General features: G+C 41.6%; 1 protein-coding gene across 9 annotated transcripts in view; it reads right to left on the reverse strand.

Annotated features, from left to right (window-relative positions):
• AGTR1 (angiotensin II receptor type 1) overlaps positions 1–11,370 on the reverse strand; it is a 32,086-nt gene extending 20,716 nt beyond the window's left edge. For 2 of the 9 annotated variants that reach the window (XR_014696020.1, XM_084529779.1), the window contains exons 1-2: positions 11,237–11,370; positions 6,268–6,343 (exon numbers count right to left, since the gene is read on the reverse strand). The gene's annotated coding sequence lies outside the window, so the exon portion shown is untranslated. Of the gene's footprint in view, positions 1–5,959; positions 6,099–6,267; positions 6,382–11,236 lie in introns of all 9 variants that reach the window. The other 7 variants (XM_084529781.1, XM_084529784.1, XM_084529780.1 and 4 more) reach the window with 6 other exon arrangements.
• Positions 11,371–20,974: the final 9,604 nt, after the last annotated feature.

Here is a 20,974-nt window from a genome sequence, read left to right on the forward strand (position 1 = left end):
TCTTAAAAGCTATGGGGTACTCTTCACTCAAGATTGTGGGTACCTTCATCAGGTACAGCATTAACTACCACTCTTCCTTTCCACCTTGCAGCAGAAATACTGTGGTGGTTCAGAGCACAAAGGGCTTAATAAGGTGCTACAAGACATTTTCCATGCTCTTGGGTGTATCATCAGCCTCTGGTTGTTCTTATTTCTTGCTAGAGTGAATGTCTTTGTGCATCCAACACTGAAAGACTTCTTAGTTTCACTGTCAAGATCTTAGTATCTGCAAATGGTTTCACCAGTCCTTTAGAACATAGCTATCACCTGGAGGGTGGTCTTTCTGGGGGAAATAAAGACCACTTCCACAAACTGCTCTGAATGTAAGATAAGAGCCCTTCTTTCTACTGCTGTTCAAGGATGAGACAATGTTGATCAGCTCTTTTAAAAAATATTCACATGTATAAAGACAATGGTTTCAACTTGCAGGTCCCAACTGTTCCGTGCATTGCCAAGACCAGAACTGAATCTGACAGGAAGAAATGGTACTTGCACGGCTGCCTTTGTGGTACTGAAGGTCTTTAGCTATTTGTGTTCAATTTGAAATGCAATACCACTGAAAAGGCATGAATACAATTATCAAGCTGAGGTCGCCTCAAATGCTCAAGTAAAGCCAAGTTTTCTGGATTTCTCTTCTCATTTGCATGATCTTATTCTGTGATTTCTTTCTTTTTTTTTTTTTTTTTTTTTTAACCACTTGACATGTTTGTACTTCAGTCACTTGCTCTTCCTCTGGTTTCACTGAGGCAACTTGTGTTGTACTAGTAGTGGGGCTAGTCTTTCGATGGCATACTGCAAATGTTTTATCTTTGCAACTTCTTGAAAACAGGAAAATGCGGAGTCTACACAATCCTATGTAGATAAAGATCCTGTGACAGAAATAACGCATTTCTGTTATCTAAAACAATTAACAGATGATGCATTAGAGTTCTGTAAGCCTGCTGCTTACTTTTGCTAACTGGTGGGTTAGCTTAAATCATATGCATAGTAACTATGTGATTTTCTACAAAATTCCTGAAACTCAGTCAAACTTTGGGAAACTCTTACTGATGTCACTACTCATGAAGTTGGGCAAATGCTGAAAATCTCGTATGTAAAATATTGCTCTTTTGGTGTTGTGTGAAGAAGGACTTTTCAAAAAAGCGTGTTTTTTAGGGACACTGACAATACAGAAAATGCAGATGGAAATGTTTTGTATGTTGAAAGGAAAGAAGGTGGGGGGCTTTCCTAAGGTGTTCAAACACAAAGGGTTGAATGGACCAGATATATCAATATTGGTAGGAAAAGAGGTAGCTCTTCATTTGTTAAAACACCCAAGGAAAATTCACAGAATATAGAAATTGATTTTATACAGCAGAAAGGGGTGAGAAGTTAGGAACCTCAGGAGTGCTACATAAATCTTTCTTTTTGTGAGTCAAATGAAATCTTTGCCACTTTAGAGGTTATTTGCATTCTGGGATTTATCTTTTTGATGATCACAGTTATGGTGATGCTTTGGAGCCTTGAGAGTAACAGCTACTCACACAGACTAAGGCTCGTTGAATTGAAACCAAAAATATTAGTGTCTCATGGAGATTTCTTGCTCACAAACTATTATTCCCAAACTGACTCCAGGACATGAAGAGGGTACATGTATGCATGGGTTCTTTCTAACAGTTTTTGCTGCATATAAACCTTAACACTTTAAAGTCTAAAATATTAGAAATGCGCATCATTTAACATGGCTGTTAGCCAGAGCAATTTCTGCAACAATTAATATTTTTTTTTCTCAGGAATACAATATTACTCCCAAACATGGGCTGTGAGAAAGTAACAGCTATGCAGGTCTCTTCCAGACTCCCCTGCCCCCCACACTGAAGACTTTCTACATCTTCAGCTTTTATTAATTGACATGAGTCAATGACAAGGTAAATGGTTATGTCTTTTAATGGTTATATCTTTTAGTTTATTAAGCCCAGTTGTACTGCTAGGTAACTTGTGTGAAATGAAATATACATGTAGTATGTGGTGAAACCCTGGACTCTTCTGATTTTGGTTCAAGGGAGAAAAAAAAAAAAAGGTGGTAAATGATAAAATGTCTCTTAAATTCTGCAAAGAATGATAAAATAACAATGGCATGGGTCATCACATGATAGAAGACAAGTATTACTAAATGGAAGCTGAAAAAAAAAAAAGCAGTATAGCCAGATTAGGAATGGCTATAAGAGGGGTATTATGGTCTACTCTGTGGAAGTCTGGGTACTACTGACTGAGGTAATTAAGTGTATACTTACCAGCACATGGGCAAAAATAAGTAAAATTTGCTGAGTTCAAACTAGTGGTGGTTGATAATTTAGCAGAAAATTAGAATTCATGCATCTAAATTAAAAATAATATTCTAAAATGTCTAATGCACGAGTGACATACTGACAGTGATTGCATCTTGCTGTGGGCATCTTCTCTGTCATTGGCAGAGATCACATTAGAGAACAGAATAGAAAGGCAGAGCTGCAGTTGTTTCCTTGTAAAGTAAGTGGTCTTTCTAGGAGAAAAGTTGTTTTTTCTTTCTTTTATTTTCTTTTTTAATCAAGGTGCAAGGTTTCAGATCTCTAGTTTTATTTACTGTGAAGGAAGCAGCTCAAAATCAGTGGTGTTACTAGTACAAAACTACTGAAAGGGATATTCTAATTAGGTTTCTGTTGTTTTCTATAGATGTTTGCAGGAGGAAGGGCAGGGGACACAGCTAATAACTTCGTAGACAACGATGGGTGATGGGGCTTCTTTGTGGAATTATAGGTTAGTGCAAGTAGAGGCTTCCCTGGTAGTCCCTCTCCCACTGTCATGTTCTGCTAAACTAGAAGATGAAGAGGTAAAAGTTAACACTATATATGTAACTCAAGCTCCTGAACAGTTTTCTTTAGTTAAAAGTGAGATATTAAATATGAGCAGTAAACTCTGCAAGATACTCTTTTTGGTACCAGGAACTGGTATAAAGAACAGCCTTTCTGTATGTACTTTTAAAACAGTAAGAAAGGTGCATAAATTTGCTCCAACTTGTGTGGCACATTGATAACGTTCTAACATGCATGGAAATATCTAATGTGTGTGAGGCTTCACCTGTACATTCAGGAGGACTTTTTCCTGCCATGAACTAAGTCACCAAAATGGGCCATGAGGCACCTAAGAGCTCTACAAGTTTAACACACAGCCCCTTCTGCAGGTTGTGCTTCTTATTTTTACTTTTTCCCCCTGCAAACACAGAAGGCAAGTGTAAGTTAATGAATAACAAGCCACTGAAGAGTTTTCAAGTTTGAGAAATACATTATGTATGCAGTACAGATATTTTCATCTGCAACAACAGCTAATCTGTCAAAAAGTGGAAGAAGGGGGGAAAAAAAAACTTGCATGTTTTTATCTAATATACTCTCACTAAAAAGCTGTGACAAATCACATCCCTGTTTCCTACCTATCATCAGTGGTTAAAGTGACTGATAGAAACTTTTGCTTGAGTAATGAAAACATTTGCTAAAAAATAAACACTCATGCAGATGCAGCATTCATACGTGGACATAGACATTATCAATGTCACTAAAATATGTCATGTTAATTAAACCATTTAACATGGAAGATCTAGCACTACATTTCTGACACCATGGCTGGTGACTTTCACACAGCTTCCTGCTAATCAAGACATTATGGCTCTGGGGAAAAACAAATTCCATGTTGAATATTTTTTTTTTCAACTTCACTGTGAAAAATAGTGTTTGTCCTACTGGAGAACTTATAAAGTGAAAGCAAGTGTATTGTAAATTTCTGTGTAAGGAAATAGATGTTAGATTTCGACGCCCTTGTTCAAAAGCAGCTTTGTTTTCCATGTGTCATAATTCAGCACTATGTAACAGGATTTGTTTCACTGGGTCCAGTTGAGACCCTTGATTATTGTTCTGTTATATAATTAATTTAGATATTCTTATGGTGGGAAAATACTGCATTATGGCACTATGCCTCAGAAAAGCCTTTTTTAAAAAATGAGAATGTAAGTAACAGCCTGGAGGGAGAAGTTTAAAAGATTAAAAGCAAAGGATCAGCATGGAGGCTTCCTAATGAATACCTCATTAGGGTCAGAAAAGGGAAACCAAAGGCAGAAAGGAAAGAAAACAGCAACTGGTAACTGAAAGAAAACAGTAACTGGATAACTGGTAAAGTACAAGAGTTCACTCAGACAAAAAAAAATAATCTTTTCAAAAGGGTAATGCTGCTAAGCTCTAGATAAATTAGTAGCATTGTAACTGTTAGTAAGCATAACATGGAAAACATAGAGAACCAATTGTGATTTCACTTAAACAAAACTCCTGTTAAGGGCACATCATTATAAGGACTAGGTGAAAATTCAATGAGTAGCCAAATATAAAGACAAGCAATGAACCTGTGATTTTGACACATGTCAATTGGACTACTGAGGTACTAAGGGGTTAATCAGAGAATGAAAGCTCAAATACAGACACCTTAATACAAGTCAGTGTGAGAGATATTACCGCCCATGCAAAAAGCAGATATTGCAATCCCTAGTGCTTTGTCTGGAAAGCAGCACACTTAATAGAATGATAGCAAGATAGATGTTCTGCCAAATGTGTATAGCTTGTTTCCTGTTTTTTATCAAAGTAAAATTTATTGGTCTATTTTGAAAATAAAATTCATCAGTGAACTCTTTAACATCCTGGCTCTGAGACTTCTCCTGTGGGTACCAAGGGCCAGTAATATAGCTAGCAAAACCAAGAAGGATGGTAAAACCCAAAATGGTGAAATGCCCTTGTATTATATGATCTCTTGAGCATGTCAGTTCCATCACCCTGCTCCCCACTCTCTCCAAAAAGAAAAAACGAAAACAATGCTACAACAAATAAACCCACAAAACCACACAAAGTTAACCTAAGGTGTTGTGAATCAGTGCATCCTGAATCAAGTGCACTCTTGATTCTCAAGCACAGGTGACTGCAAAGATCCTTGGGAGGTGTAGCACTGTGCCCTCCAAAACATGCCATGTGAGCTTTACTTCAGTGCTAGGAATATTACTGTTTGAAGTGAGAGCATGCTTGGGTATGTGGCTGCCCTGTACTGACATGACTTTTTCACTGTATACTTCAGAGCACTTGGTGAAATGGAGCAGCATGATAATACCAATATTTAAGTCAAAAGTATTTTAGGGCCCTTGTCTCTTCAAGAGCTTTTTTGAAAGCACATGGGTAAAGAAATATCCTTTACCTAAATGAAAGCCTGATTTGAGCAAGAACTGCAACTGTCCTATGGTAATCTGCTAATATTAGCAAAGCTGATGTTGGCTAATAACCAAGTCAATAGTAAAACAGGGACATATCCAGCAGCAAAGCTAGAGTTTTACTTTGAAAACAAGCGTCTTCCTGCCTCATGTTTTCCCTTTCTGATTGTTACACCTGAAGTAAAGAACCTGAGGAACAAAATCCTGCACAACTACCAGAAACTGAATGGTATCAGACTAGCTCTTGGGCCCATAAGGGGAGAAAAGGAGGCAGGGGAAGAAGGAAAATCATCTGAGTCTGAGGTAATGGGAAACAGAAAAGACAAAAAGGCTTTTTTTTTTTTTTTAAAAAAGACAAAAAGATGAAAGGAAGACATACATACTCCTATAAACTCAGTTTGGGAGGGACATGCATGGTTTCTAAATAAACAAGTTCAGTTTGCATCTTGTACATCATGTGCTGGCTGCTTCAAGCAAAGGCTGTGACAATACAGGGTTAAATGGAGGATGACTGCCAATAGAACATTTTTAGGGAAGTCAACTAGTGCATTTTTCTCCCTTGCGTAAGCCCCCCAGCATAAGGGTACAGCTGTTCAGTGGTTTTCTGGAATGTTTTACTATTTGCATGAGTCCTCTGAGCTTGAAATGCTGAGGCACAGAACTCACATTCAGCATATCCCTCTCAATTTTCAGAGAACTGAGAGGACTTGAAACTTGAAAACTGAGAATTTCTTGTATTTCATCTACTGATTATTAGGTACCAATAGGAAACAACTGATCAGTATCAGATTATTCTTTTTTTGACCTAGAAATAAAGGAACAGATTAAATAGGTAAAATTAGGCATTTGGTTAAATCATTCTTTGTTCTGGCCTTAACTCTAATTAAAGCCTTCACCTCAAACAGTGAAATACTGTCTAAGTATTGACCTTCCCCAAATTCAATACCAGTTGCTTTAAATATTGCCAATGTTACCTTTGTTACCCGCTTTTTGTCTTGTCTTCAGTCATGCCATTCAGTGATGCATTGCCAATCTGATTGTTCTTTCCTGCTGTGAGATAGTCTTCAGTTATTACCTATTTTCTGTGCCTATAAGAGAAATGCTACTCAACTACAATAAAAGCAGATAAACACCCCAAATAGTAACCAAGCATTCTAGCCAGAGTTGTTATATAGCAGATACCTGGACAGTTTTGCTATCAAGCAAAAACCAAATGGAATGAAAATTGTAAAAGATGCTTGACAGCCCCAAATCTGTAGTTCTTTCAGAAGGCAGTGCAACAGAGAATAGTAACAGCATGCCATTCTGAGCATGTTTTTCTACTCTTAGTTGCAATTCAGTTGAAAGCTCAAAGTAATTTTAGTCTAATCTATCATTTATCTGAGGATAAGTCAGTAAATGATTAGACCAGCCATTCTATTTTATGTGCAGTCTCAAACAATCACAGCTGTTAGGATTTACAGTAAAGATAGCCTCTCTTCACTTGCCTGTTACAGTTAAGGTTAAAAAAAAAAGGCAAGCATCATAACTTCTCCTATTTGTTGGTTTTGTTAAATTCCCCAAAATGTTCAAAAATTACACAAGCTTCTAGAGTACATCTGTCAATTTTTTAATTTGGCAAACAATAAGTTTTAGAACATGGTATAGAACATAGTATGAGTGCTCTGAGTACAATGACTCTGTATTGTTGAAAGTGATCTATTGTTGACGGAGAGTGAACTGAAAGAAATATTGCGGTTACCAAAAGCTTACTGGCTTGCTTTCACTGTAGAATTTTTAAGACCAGAAGGAGGAGGTGCAAAATGATACCACGATTAGGAACTTACTCTGCAATAGCAGTTGTATATGGCAAAACAGCTTCGCTGAAACCTTTCTGATCTTCAGGATGCAGTATTTGGACCCCCTACATGAAGTCTATACACTCTTAAGCTCTAAGAGAAAATCCTGTTGTGTCTACTTAAAACTCTCAAATGCATTTGAACTCACTTTGTGAGTATGTGCAAAAATTTCAACTTTGCATAAAATTTTCATTCCAGAACTGCTCTGACTCACCTGAAAGACAGTAACAATTTCAGAATGGAACCTTCCTACATTGTGTCTTGATAAGTAGCATGGGTTCAGTTCTCACCAAGAGCAACACTTTATTCCTGCTAGGGTGGTGGAAGCTAACCCTACATGCGTAAAATAGGGAAAGACTTCCTTCCACTCTTCCCTCTTCTCATAAGCAACACATTTTCCATTTTGTCTTCAGAATTCTACAAAATACTAAAAATGTCTCTACAATTGCTTGGCAATTTTCTTTCACCTAGCTTCTCAAACCTGATAGTAACAGAGGCTGACTTCTTAAAAATGCTACAATTTCCCTAAGGAAGAACTGTCAAAAGTCAGAGTTACTACCCAATACTGCAAAATTACTAATTAACATTTCAGAGGAACACAGGGCAGAACACAACATAAGTGCAAATGACCAGTACATTTCTGATAGAGTTGTTGCACAACTGAGAGCATGAGGCACAGACATCAGCAGTAAGCTAGGTAAGGCTTAAAAGCTGAAACGAGTTTACCTAAAGGTTATTTTGATAAACACGCAGTAAGAGTCTGCAACGCAAGTAGACTGCCATGTGCCTGTAGTAGGCAGGCTCATGCTGCCCTGTCCCTGTTCCTGAAGCTGGAAGCCTTCCCAGGTTTGAAGACTGAAAGAATTCTCAGATTATACTTTCTGCAGATAAATGGTTTAAAATGAATGGATGCAAGAATTTGCAAGGGGTCTGAAGTGCAATTACCCTTTAGCCAGTCTTGGAGTCCAGAAGAATTAATGCTGGAATGCTGGTACTTACTTGACTTCCTTTTTGCCTTTCTGCTCTGTCATTTGTTGGAATCAGTCTGATCCAATTCCCCAGCAAATAATTCCCCACCCAGCAGTCTCTTTCACACAGTCTGTGCTGTTTCACTGACCTGTCCAAGCTCCCTTCATTATAGCTAAGGAAACTGTGGGTGTTTTGTTTGGACCTCTCTTTAGGTTAGCATTTTGGTTGCCAGAGGATGCATGTTGATTGATTGCTGGTATTCCTGTCACAGGTAGGTGACAGTTTTATTTTGCTTATCCATTTGGTCACTTGCTTTGGCATATCTAATATACCATCCAAACATCTATTCATATCTCAATGAATCTTAATAACCTATGTCCCCAGCTCAGCTTTAGGTGTAATACAATCAGATTTAAATTTAGTCTATTTCTCCTTTTATAGAGGTGACTCCTGTAAGAAAATAACTATTGACTTCACAAAAAAACACACAAGATTAACCAAGTAGAGTGAGTCTAACATAATAGTAGGTTAAAATAATAGACAAATATCCATGTTCTCTACCCAACATGTGGCAAAATTTGACCTTTCATGAAGCTACTAAGGGAGAAAAGGACACTTGAAGCGTCGGATGCAGAGATGCATGCCAGTGACTCAAACAATTGGGTGGTTCTCATTGTGATTAGATGCTTAAAATTTGGACAGTAATAGACCCAAGGGAGATTATGAATACTCCTGGTGACATTAGTAGCTTCTGGACATCCAAGGGAAAGGAGAGGGAGTGAGCAAATGAGAGCAATCTGTAACTATTTGAAACATTTTCAATCAAGACTATACTTTTTGCATAAATACGAGTTTAACTGGGACTGTGAGTTTGTGATTTATGCAAAACTTTAAGCTACCACATTAATCAGTGTGGCTGTAGTAAGAAACCATAGAAGTGAAAGAAAAGAGAACTCCCTAAATGCATTCCCTTATAGAAAACAGAACAAAATTACTGCATCGGAGAAAGCCTAGAAGTGTAGGAAAATGCACTGGCTACCCACTATCTGAAATGAAAATTTTCATTTGACCCTCTCCAATTCCTATCTCCATGTCTGCAAACACAGTCTCTGTTTTGAGCATATTCTGGAAAGTGTAAATAAATCATCTTTGGTGTGCATTTGCCTCTTTTAAGTAGTACTCCAAGTAGTAGCAAAAGAAATGAGATGCACTTCCAGATCTTTTTAGATATTGAACATAATTAAAAATGGTAATATTCACCAGGGAGCAACTACAAATCTCACACCTTCTTGTCCTAAACAGGTTGTGGAGTTGTGACATTTTAAACTGAAAGGCAGCGCTCTCCTCACTTCTGCAGTGCTGTATATACTAGCATTTCAGGCTGGTATTTGCTGTATTTTAAGGCAGTAGCTTCTAGTTGCAGTTTGCACGTGCTGTCCAACCCAAGCAAGGTATTTTTTTTCCAAGCAAGAAGGCAGGACATCTCATATCATTGGAAATGGGCCCACTTTTACCTACTCCAGTGTAAGAATTAACTCTTTCCATCTATTACCTTGGCAAAAGTAAGGGGAGAATGAAACCAACTATTTCATGGTAAAGATGACTTCCATCTCTTAATTGCACAGGACCACTTTGCTTTTTCAGTTTAGTAATAAGCTAGGAAGCACACCATAGAAATCACTGATTTTTCTCTGCTATGTAGTTCAAGCTGTAGAGAGAAGTGTACAGAAACACCACATTCCTGCTGGAAAGGCACATTGCTAAAGTTCTTTAAGTTCTTAATATATGAATGAGAGCTTATTTTTGTAGGCACTTCATGGTTTTGAAAGATATTGTAATTTAAGAGATTATGATGGCAACAAGCAAAATGAGCTGCCAAAGTCAGGAGCATGAAACATTTGTCAGGCACTAAACCAGAGCTAGGAGAGCCCTTCTAAATCACCATGGTAATTAACCTACTTCAGGCCATGCTCAATTCTCCTTGTTCAGGCAAAAATCTAATCATATTAGTGGTGCAGGTTCACGTAAGTAAAAAAAAAAAAAAAGATGACAGACCCTGCTTCCCCCCTCCCTGCCTCCAAATAAACAAAAAGCCTTTCATCCCTTCTTGATGCTTGTGATTTTACTGGGTCCATTTACTAGATTGCCTCATGCTATGTCACACCGCACACTTGAGATACATAGTGCTGCTTATGGAAGTGATGGAAATTTACAGCAAGCTGTAGCATGCTTTGGACAGAGTCCTGCTGTCATTTATTGCCATACAACTCATTAATTCCAGTGGGTTTGTAGAAATATACACGTTGGCAAGATTGAATCCTGCAAATTAATGCTCATACATACTGTGATCTAGTTGTTGATTTGCTTCTGTATCTGTAATTAGCTGTTAATAACTTAGTATTTTTTAACAGATGGAGAATAGGAGGACAGTAAGTGTTACAGAATTTCACCTATAAAGGTCAAAGAACATATTGAATTTAGTTTTATGAGTTGAAGCTGAGTTGGGGAGCTGGCTAAGGGACAAGTCTGGTTATGGAGACAGCATGCTACCCCATTTTTGATGAAACAGGTACCAGTTGCTAACTGGTGGAAGTTGTATCGCCTGGCTGCTACATTTTATTTATTAATTAAGAAAACAAATGTTTGCACAAGTCTAAAAATTAATCAGCATTGCTTTCAGTGATTTTTGATTAATTTATCTCATGGATTTAGCACAGTAATGAAAACTTCAAGTGCTCCTCTGATCTTGCCCAGAGCGAAGGGGCTGGCTGCTGCGGGCTTGCGGAGTCGCCTCACTGGGGAAAGGAGGTGACTGTTCCCAGCACCGCACCTTCTGCCAAGGGTGCCTTTGCTCTGCCTTCAGGCTGGTGCAGGCCAGGAGAGCTCATGCAAAGGGCACGGTCGTGAATGTGGGGGACCTTTATCCGTCTCCAAAACCAAGACAAACGCGTAGTGTTGGCTTAGCGAGTGGGTCTCGAAGCGCAAGCCGCCCCGATTTAATTGCCAGTAGCCTGCCCTGCCACCTACGAAGGAGCAGAGCGGGGGAGCAGCAGGACGCAGCGCCCCGACCTCCAGGCGCCTTTCTCCCCCGGGGCCCAACAGCGCGCTCCCGGCCAGCCCGCAGGGGCTGCCTTACCTGGCTCGGCGGCGGCTGGCCGCCGCGGGACGGGACAGCCCCGTGACTGGGCTCGCCGTGCTCTCCCTCCCCGGCCGCACCGCTCCTTTCGCTCGGCTACGCGGCCCCCGGCTTTATAGCGAGGGGCGTTGCGGCGCAGCCCTGTTCGCCGCCGGCTCTCCCCACCCCTCTCCCGGGACGTGCCCCCCTCCGACCCGGCTCCCTCCCACTTCCAGCCCCCAGGCCACCGGCACGCCCGCGGCCGGAAACCCCTCCCCGCTGCGGGCAAGGGGGCTCGGGGGTGTCCGGGACAGGACGGGACGGGATGGGACTGGACGGGCGTCTCCGGCGCTGCGCAGGGCGCGAGGCAGGAGGATGCTCCTGCCTGCGGCTGGCCGAAGGAGCAGCCACGAGGCGTACAAACGTTTGTAGTCTCTCTAGGAATTCCCCGGGCTGCCCGCGAGCACACCTGAAGTGATCTGATCTGATCATCGTTAGCGAAGTTGCGATATATGCAAAAAGGCGCAATGAATCTGACAAACTATTCTCAGGGAGTGGGGCGGAGAAGGAAGGAGGTCTGTTACCCCCTTTGGAACGGGCGTCCTGGGAGGTGCACTCTTCAAGTCACTGCTGACATGAAAAGACTTTGTGAGGGATTTTTTGTTTCTTTGTTTTTTTATTTTATTTTATTTTATTTTATTTTATTTTATTTTATTTTATTTTATTTTATTTTATTTTATTTTATTTTATTGTTTCTCTTTTCTAAACCTGGATCTGGTAAACAGAACAGGCAGGGTTTCTGACATTGCCATGCTCACCAGGAACAGCGTTTCATGAGTTCTGTTTTTATTTTAAGCTCCACGGTTACAGACAGAGCTAATGCTTCCAGTGAGAACTGCCCTACTGCACATTGCTTTCTAGTCTTTTATACATCCACTGCATTTTTGAAGGTACTCTTAAGGAAGATGTGGTGACCTAGGATGGGACTGGTAATGTAAATTTGCTGTGGCTAAGAGTGATCAGGATTGACAGCAATCTTAGTGATGAGAGCAGGCACACCATAAGGAAACATTTGCATTCTGCAGTAATAACTCTGCTGGAATAAAATTACTCTTCAGCATCTGCAGGTGTATTATCAGCAAGGAATTGGCCAGTTATAATTTGTTTTTAAAAGTCTCTTAGCTAAAATGGAGGTTTGGATAGAAATACAGAACTGAGGTGTATTGCATGAACTTAATTGTTCCCGGATGGATCACGGGTGTGTTACATGGAGCCAGTAGCTCACCAATGATAAAGTCTTTTGCTCTGACCTTACTTATGTCACATCAAGAACAAAACATCTGCATTTTCATCAGAACAGTCAGGATTGGAACCATTTATATTGGCTGCTTGCTGCCCTCCTGCACTGGGGAAGTTTGTAATTGGCTTCCTCTCTGAGGAGATCATGCTGAGGTATCATCTAATGTGCACAACTTTGTGTGTGTTGACAGATTTAGTCCCATGACAAGGACTGGAAGCCACTGCCAGTAAGTACTACTCAGGCCTTTGCAGTCCCTGAAGCCAACTACTGCAGTTTGCTCTTTTATTCCCAGACATGTTATTGGTTGTATTAAGTGGGGCTCCTGACATGTGGGACACATTTATTCTATCCAAATGTTTCTTTGTACGTGTGATGTGATTACACAATTCCAATGAGTATCAATGTATCTGGCAGATATTGCTGGGGTAACAGGCACAACTCTGTCTCTCTCTTCCATGGTAAAATATGCTGGATGAAACTGGTGGGGAGGAGACCTCTGTAAGGTGTTTACCTTACCCTGTAGCTTACAGGGGTTTGTCCTCAAGTGGTCTTACAGTTCTCCTAAAGCTGAGCTGAAGAAACTGAAGCCAAATCTCAATGCCCACATCAAACCCTTGCTATTTAGAGTCCCAAAATGTCCCCGGATGCCTGCAACCAGTTGTTCCCTTTATTACCTTCCATCATCCTGTTGTTTTAGGAAAGGGATAGCAAAAGTAGATGATCACTGTACTTTTACTGGAATAAAATCATAGAATCCTAGAATGGCTTGGGTTGGAAGGGACCTTAAAGCCCATCTAGCTCCAACCCCCTGCCAGGGACACCACCCCCCAGGTCAGGTTGCCTGGGGCCCCATCCAACCTGTCCTTGAACACCTCCAGGAATGGGGCTTCCACAGCTTCTCTGGACAACCTGTGCCAGTGCCTCACCACCGTATTTTTTATTTATATAAAATAACTACTGTTATTTTTATTTTTTTTTAAATATATGTATAAATTGATTTTGGTTCTACATATCTTTGTTGAGTTCAGTCCACTTCTGGAGAGTATTCACATGAGAGAAGATGTAATTTCATGTAATTTTAGGAGAATCTCCTCATTGCTAGGAGTTTTGTGTCTGGAATCTCAGTAACAGATTTTTAATATGATGAGCACTGAAATACATACTCATTATAGAAATGTGGTTTACAAGAACATCCAGTGAATAATAGACTTGATGACTAGAATTCCGTTTTCATTGAACTGTGTAAATAAAAAGCCTTCTTCCTTCCAAAATTGAGTGAGGTGCCTGTAATGCAGAAAGGGCTTTGGGGAGTAGGTTTTATTCCACTACTTGTGTTAGATTAAACAACTCTTGAAGGTGACTGTGCTGGGCAGTTTGATTTGTATAAAATCAAGTAGATACCTCTTCCAATAGTGATGTTTACTAAGATCACTAGTACAATATTGAGAACAAATTGTTTAAAAACTTTAGTGTTTCTTCACTGGGACCTCAAAATAACATTGTCTTTAAAACCTCTGATTTTTAGTAATATGTTTGTAATGTTTTGTATCTGAAACTTGCAGGTGTTTGTTGTTGTTGCTGTTCACATTTTCATAGATTTTTTGTTCTGCAAGAATGAGAAGAAAATATTTTATCTGTTGAAAGCTGTCATTCCACACATGGATCCCTATGGCACAGGACTTCAAGAACCAGGCTTTAGGAAAGTACTGCAGGCTGTGAGATTTGTGGCATGCTGCTTCTAGTTGTTATTCTTTTTTATTATGTATTTCTGTTGTATTTTCCCACTGTTGGTTATGTCAGGAAACTGATTGCACTTTTGCACGTAGAATATGGCTGTGCGCTTGCTTAACATAGAACAAGTAATTCAGAGGCAGATCTGCCGCTGTACTGGAAACCCCTACATGTCCTGGTAGCAAGCTGATCTGAGCATGCTGAAGATTTGCCTGAAGATGAGAAAAGTTAAAAACGCTTCTTTAGGAACATTTCTAATCAAAAGACACTCCTCCTATCATAATGAGTATTTCAGTCATGTCCTGTTTACACATCTAAATATTTCCCGAGAAAAGGGACCAGGAATTGATCCCAAGTCACTGCATCTATTATTTAGAATTTGTCATTCTCTTTTGTTAATGAACTGCATTTTCAGTGTGTGTTCTCTTGCTGTCTACCACAACTGAAAGTTACTGGAAAATGTTGAGTAAAGAAAATTTTGAAGAAAGGTAAACACTGTGAGTCTCGCTGCCCTGCTCTTGAACCCAAGCTTGTATAGCTGTAGGACTAAATGCTAGCAGCTTGTCTTGTAGGAACAGGAATGTATGTCACTGCTGTCATCTGCGTGAGACTGTTGGAGACTATAAGCTTTTGCTAAGGCTAGAAGGCTCTGCTAAGGGTAATATGTATTTGTGTATGTCAGAGAAGGAGCAAGTGTGAGAGGGAGGAATGTGTGACAAGTGAGAGAGATCATTGGTAGACTTCTGAGCAGCAGTGGTATTAATATCCGCAAGGTCTGCCTGTCCAGGGCTATGGAAATTTACATTATTATTTCTTTTCTGTTGAGGTTCTCAAGTAATTAAGATAGTTAATCTCCTTCTAGGAAGGTATGCAGTTTAACTTTATTCTTTCTCAGCTTTTATGTTTTAATTGTATGCCCGATAGTCATTGTGGCATACAGCAAAATGGGGGGGGGGGGGGGAGAGGGGGGCTGAAAAATGCGAAGACTCCAAGGAAGCCAATGTTTTGATTCTTGGCATCTTCTCAGCACTGGAAAGTTTAATTGGTATTATTTTGGTAGATAAGTAGTAGATATTTTGATCAACTTATGTGAATTTAGGAAGCTGAACTGAAGTGAAAGTGTTGACATCACTTCTTAAATTTTATAAAATATGGTATGTTATGTACTGCTTTTTCTGTCTAGGTGGGGCTTTTCTGGGCTGTTAGTTTAACAACAACTGCTTTGGGAGTTTGGACCGTTGAGTCCAGAAGCAGATATAATGTGGAATGTGCTTGGAGAGCAAAGACTGCCATGCAGGTGGCAGCAAGGGCAGGCTGCTGGCCCTGGCTCAGCATCGCTGCAGGCCTGCAGTGGGGCTGTGGCTGGGCAGTGAGAGCAGCGTGTCCCACCCTGTGTGGGCAGCTGCTGCTTCTGCTGGTGAAGTAGTTTTTGATGGTGGTATGGGCAGAGGAGAGAAGGAGACTTAGACTTTTTTTACTTCCAGAGTAAGTCCTTGCTTGATGAAACTGTCAGGTCACCAGATTAATGCAGAACTCTGGCCCTTCTCCAGGAGCTTTTTCTCCTGTCTGCATCAGAAGGAGGCCGTCTGCCTCAGTGCAGACCTCCTGTCCTCCTCAAACCTTGTCAGAGCTCCCAGGGATCTGAAGGAAGCTGATGTGGCAGAGCCATATCATTTTTTGCTGTCTTAAGAAGTGGAAGAGAGAGAGGTAGAGATCTCTTTCTGAGGTAGGGACCCCTACATCAGCAGCAAGTGCTGGGTCCTGCGCTGCTGGGAAGCCAGACCAGAGCCAGATGAGCCCAGAAGCTGAAGAGGGCTGGGCTGGGCTTCCCGAACTGAGCCCGTTCTGCTCTACAAACTTTTCTCAAGGGTTATGACATAAAGTTCGTCCTGGAAAATCCTAGACAGCAGCATTGAAATATGGTACTGTTCAATGAACACGTGCTCTTACCTCATTTCTGTGGCTGCTGGCAGCTGGCAGGGCTGCAGTGCAGTCTGGCTGTTGGGTGCAGGTGCAGACGGGCTGTGTAGGATGTGGAAAGAAAATGCAGGAGGCTGCTTCTGTTGCTCACACAGACCTGTCCATCTGCATAGGCTGGTATAGGACTGGCAGGGCATAAACCTGTCTTCCCACGTGAACAAAATATTTGAAACCAAGCTGGATGTGAAATCAACCCTGGTTTGCAGGACTCAGTATTTATTTTAATATTAAAGCAGGCAGGTATGAGGTTATTTTTGCTGCAGGATGTGTTTCTTTCCTGTGTTTCCATCCCTTTCTTTATCTTCCTCATTTGTCTTGTTCGTGTCAAAGATCTAGCATTTTTTTAAATGAATGAAGCACACTCTTGATAAGGAACCTTTTATTCTGCTTCTCTTCCTGCTGCCTTTCACCTGACTGGGGCAGGGAGAGCCAAGACGAAGCATCTTTTATATGCCCCTCAGAAATGTCAGGCTCTTGTAAAACCATTCCATTTGTGAGGAATCAGATATTTGGAGTCCTTTATATACCCAAACATGTTGCTTTGCTTTTGGAAATCAGCCTTTTCCCCCCAGACTTACAGGATTTACTTTTTAATGGTGTTTCATTGCAGGCAGATGTATCATGTAGCTTGGCTTCGCTGTTTAAATCTGTCTTTGTGGATGTTCACACATTCTGCGTGAACATTCAATGTTCTTTCTGGGAACTGGCAGCAAAACACTGTATTTGAAATGCATTTTCTAAATGCTACATGCTATTAAGTAAAAATATTACACAGATCATGCCATTCAAAGCATTTATTTATTTTTCTTTTTACAAACTGCAGCACAGGACACAGTGAATGCTGAATATGATCATGATCACAGAATCACAGAACTGAAGGGGCTGGAAGGGACCTTGAAAGATGATTGTGTCCAACCCCCCTGCAGAAGCAGGTTCCTTAGAGCAGGCTACCTAGGTAGGTGTCCAGACAGGCCTTAGATATTTCCACAGAAGGAGACTCCACAGCCTCCCTGGGCAGCCTGTTCCAGTGCTCCATTACCCTCACTGTGAAGAAGTTCTTTTGCATGTTGGTGCGGAACTTCCTGTGCTCTATTTTGTGGCCATTACGCCTTGTCCTGTCCCCACAAACCACTGAAAAGAGGTTGGCCAAATCCCTCTGTCCCTCACACCTCAGGTATTTGTACACACTAATGAGATCCCCTGTCAGACTTCTTTTCTCCAGGCTGAACAGATCCAGGTCTCTCAGCCTTTCCTCATAGGAAAGATGCTCCAGGCCCTATATCATCTTTGTGGCCCACCGCTGGACTCTTTCCAGGAGATCCCTGTCTTTCTTTTACTGGGGAGCCCAGAACTGGACACAGTACTCCAGGTGAGGCCTGACCACAGCAGAGAAGAGGGGGTGGATCACCTCCCTTGACCTGCTGGCCACACTCCTTTTAATGCACGCCAGGATCCCATTGGCCCTCTTGGCCACGAGGGCACACTGCTGGCTCATGGTCAGCCTGTCATCCACCAGGACCCCCAGGTCTTTGTCCTCAGAGCTCCTCTCCAGCAGGTTGTCCCACAGCCTCTACTGATACGTGTGGTTGTTCCTTCCCAGGTGCAGGACTCTACATTTGCCTCATTTGGTTTCTTCCTGCCCATCTCTCCAGCCTGTCCAGGTCTTGCTGAATGGCAGCACAGCCTTCTGGCGTGTCAGCCACTCCTCCCAGCCTTGTGTCATCGGCGTACTTGCTGAGGGCAGACACTATTCCTTCATCAAGGTTGTTGATGAAGATGCTGAACAAGACTGGACCCAGGACTGACCCCTGGGGAACACCGCTTGTCACAGGTCTCCAGCTGGACTCTGTGCCACTGATCACCACCCTCTGAGCTCGGACAGTCAGCCAGTTCTCAATCCACCTTGCTGTCCACTCCTCTATCCCACACTTTCTCAGCTTTGCTATCAGGATGTCATGGGAGACAGTATCAAAAGCCTTGCTAAAGTCAAGGTAGATGCCATCCACCGCTCTCCCCTCATCTACCCAGCTGGTGATGCCATCATAGAAGGCAACGAGGTTGGTCGAGCACGACTTCCCCTTGGTGAATCCATGCTGACTACTCCTCATAACCTTCTTCTCTTCCAATTGCTTGGAGATGGCATCCAGAACAAGCTGTTCCAACACCTTTCCAGGGACAGAGGTGAGACTGACTGGCCTGTAGTTTCCCGGAGCCTCATTCTTGCCCTTCTTAGAGACCAGAGTGACATTGGATATCCTCCAATCTTCAGGCACGTTTCCTGTTCTCCAGGACCTTTCAAAGATGATAGGGAGTAGTTCGGTGATCACCTCTGCTAACTCCCTTAGCACATGTGGATGCATCCCATTGGGACCCATGGATTTGTTTGTGTTGAGCCCACTCAGATGCTCCCAAAGCACTCCCTTGTTAACAAAGGGGGAGATCTCCATTTCCGAGACTCTTTCTCCTCCCTCCAGGGTCGAGGAGTCCTGGGGGGGAGTCCCTAAAGCAAAGAAAGCATTCAGTATTTCCGCCTTCTCAGCATCTCCCGTTACCAGGACACCAGCCCTTGTTCAGCAAGGGACCCACATTATCCCTAGTCTTCCTTTTACTGTTTACATACTTAAAAAAAAACCCTTCTTAGTATCTTTTATCTCTTTTGCAAGCCTCATCTCTAGGTGGGCCTTCCTTGTTGCGTCCCTGCAGGCCCTGACAACCCTTCTATACTCCTCCCAAGAGGACAGGCCCTTTTTCCACATTTCATAGACCACCCTCTTCCTTTTGATCTTATCGATGAGCTCCTTGCTCATCCATGCAGGTTTCCTGTCCCCCTTCCCCGATTTCCTCCTTCCCTGATCCTGAGCTTGGAAGAAGTGCTGTTTAAATGTAGCCCAGCTCTCACATGCACCCTTGCCTTCTAGCAACCTAGCCCATGAGATACTCCCAAGCAGGTCCCGGAAGCAGTTGAAGTTGACTCTCCGAAAGTCCAGGGTAGCAATCCTGCTTTTAGCCTTACTTCTTTCATCAAGTTCCATCTTGAACTCTGCCATATCATGGTCACTGCATTCCAAGCTGCCCCAGCCTTCACATCCCTAACAAGCCCATCCCTGTTGGTAAGGACAAGGTCCAGGAGCACCCCCTTCTCTTCAGCTCCTCCACCACCTACATCAGAAAATTGTCTTCAATGCATTGAAGGAACTGTTTGGACTGCGCGTGCCTGACCATGTTGCTTACCCAACAGATGTCCAGAAAATTGAAGTCCTGCATGAGAACCAGTGTCCATGATCGTGAGGCTACTAGCTACTTGTAGAAGGCCCCATCGACCTCCTCCTCCTCCTGATCTGGTGACCTGTAGTACACCCCCACAACAGTGTCCCCCATACCACCCCACCCCTTAATTCTCACCCACAAGCTCTCCACTTGTCCATCACCCTCCCCCACATAAAGAGCAACCCCACCCCCTCACTTCCCCAGACTGTCTTTCCTAAAAAGGACATAGCCCTCCATGACAGCGTTCCAGTCCTGCGAGCTGTCCCACCATGTCTCTGTGACTGCAACGAGATTGTGGCCCTGTGACCAAACACAGATCTTGAGCTCATCCTGTTTATTTCTTTATGATCTTAAAGCCTTTGAAGCTAGACAGCCATTTCCATCAGGGACTCTCATGTCCATTTGAGAATCTCTTTCAATCTCCATGCAATATCATGCTATTGGCATAATTTATGTTTCAGGTGATGCTAGGGCAAAATTTGAGCCAAGAAAGTGTTCCTGTAGAAAGGATTTTGTTTAAATTCCTTAGTACCGGAAGCAGTGCTTATAGTGGTGAAGTACATTTTGGAAAGCTTGTGTGATTTATTCTCAATATGTCACACTATGTGTGAACTGAATTGAGTAGTGTTAGTAGGGGAACACATCTTAGCCATTTGTTTACCCTTTCTTTACTTACTCTTCCTGAGTAAATTCATCTTATCCGAAGCAAATGTTATGTAAAAATGAGGTTCAACGTAGAAATGAGTTAAAATATGACAAGAGCATGTTAAAAATGGAAATACAGAAATCCCAGCTGTAACACTGGTGGCTCCTTCAGTTCTTTATCAAGTTCTATCAAGTTCTTTAATTGTTGAGTAGAACAGGATAGTTTGGAAACCTGCTGTTGACATATTCATGATTTAAGGTGCTTGAAGGTTCTAAGAAATATCCCATTTAATTCTAACTGATCATAAAATTATCAGTTTCTGGAAAAGGCTGTGCTTATGGTAAAGCAAGCTGTTGTTTGCATTGCTTAATCATCCCTGAAAAATGGGCTTGGACTAATGTGTAATTAGTCATTTTAAAATGTCTTTTCTCAAAACAACAAACAAGACTTCCCATTGTGGCAAACTTGAAAACAGTACGTATTCATAAAAATATATTTATACTTCGGAATGAGAGGAGAAACAAAGATTGGTGTTTGAGTTGCCTCCACTTCTTATTAAACCTAATCATTGTGATTAAATTTTAATGGAGAGTGTGCAGTGTTATCAGTGATAATTATTATGTAAAAAACCTCTCCTCTCCAGGCTAACTGTGGAAAGATGTAGAATTCAATTTTTACCTCTGGAATTATTTAATTTACCAAAAACCACAGCCATAAGACCATCGTAACATTATTTACCATGTTCTTTGAGCTAAGCAGAAGCACAAAAAGATGATTTTTTTTTTCTCTGAGCAGATTGCTTGGAGGAAACACTATTTTTCTTATTACAAGGGAT

Source organism: Aythya ferina (genome assembly GCF_964211825.1).
Source record: "Aythya ferina genome assembly, chromosome: 9".
Lineage (NCBI taxonomy): Eukaryota > Metazoa > Chordata > Aves > Anseriformes > Anatidae > Aythya > Aythya ferina.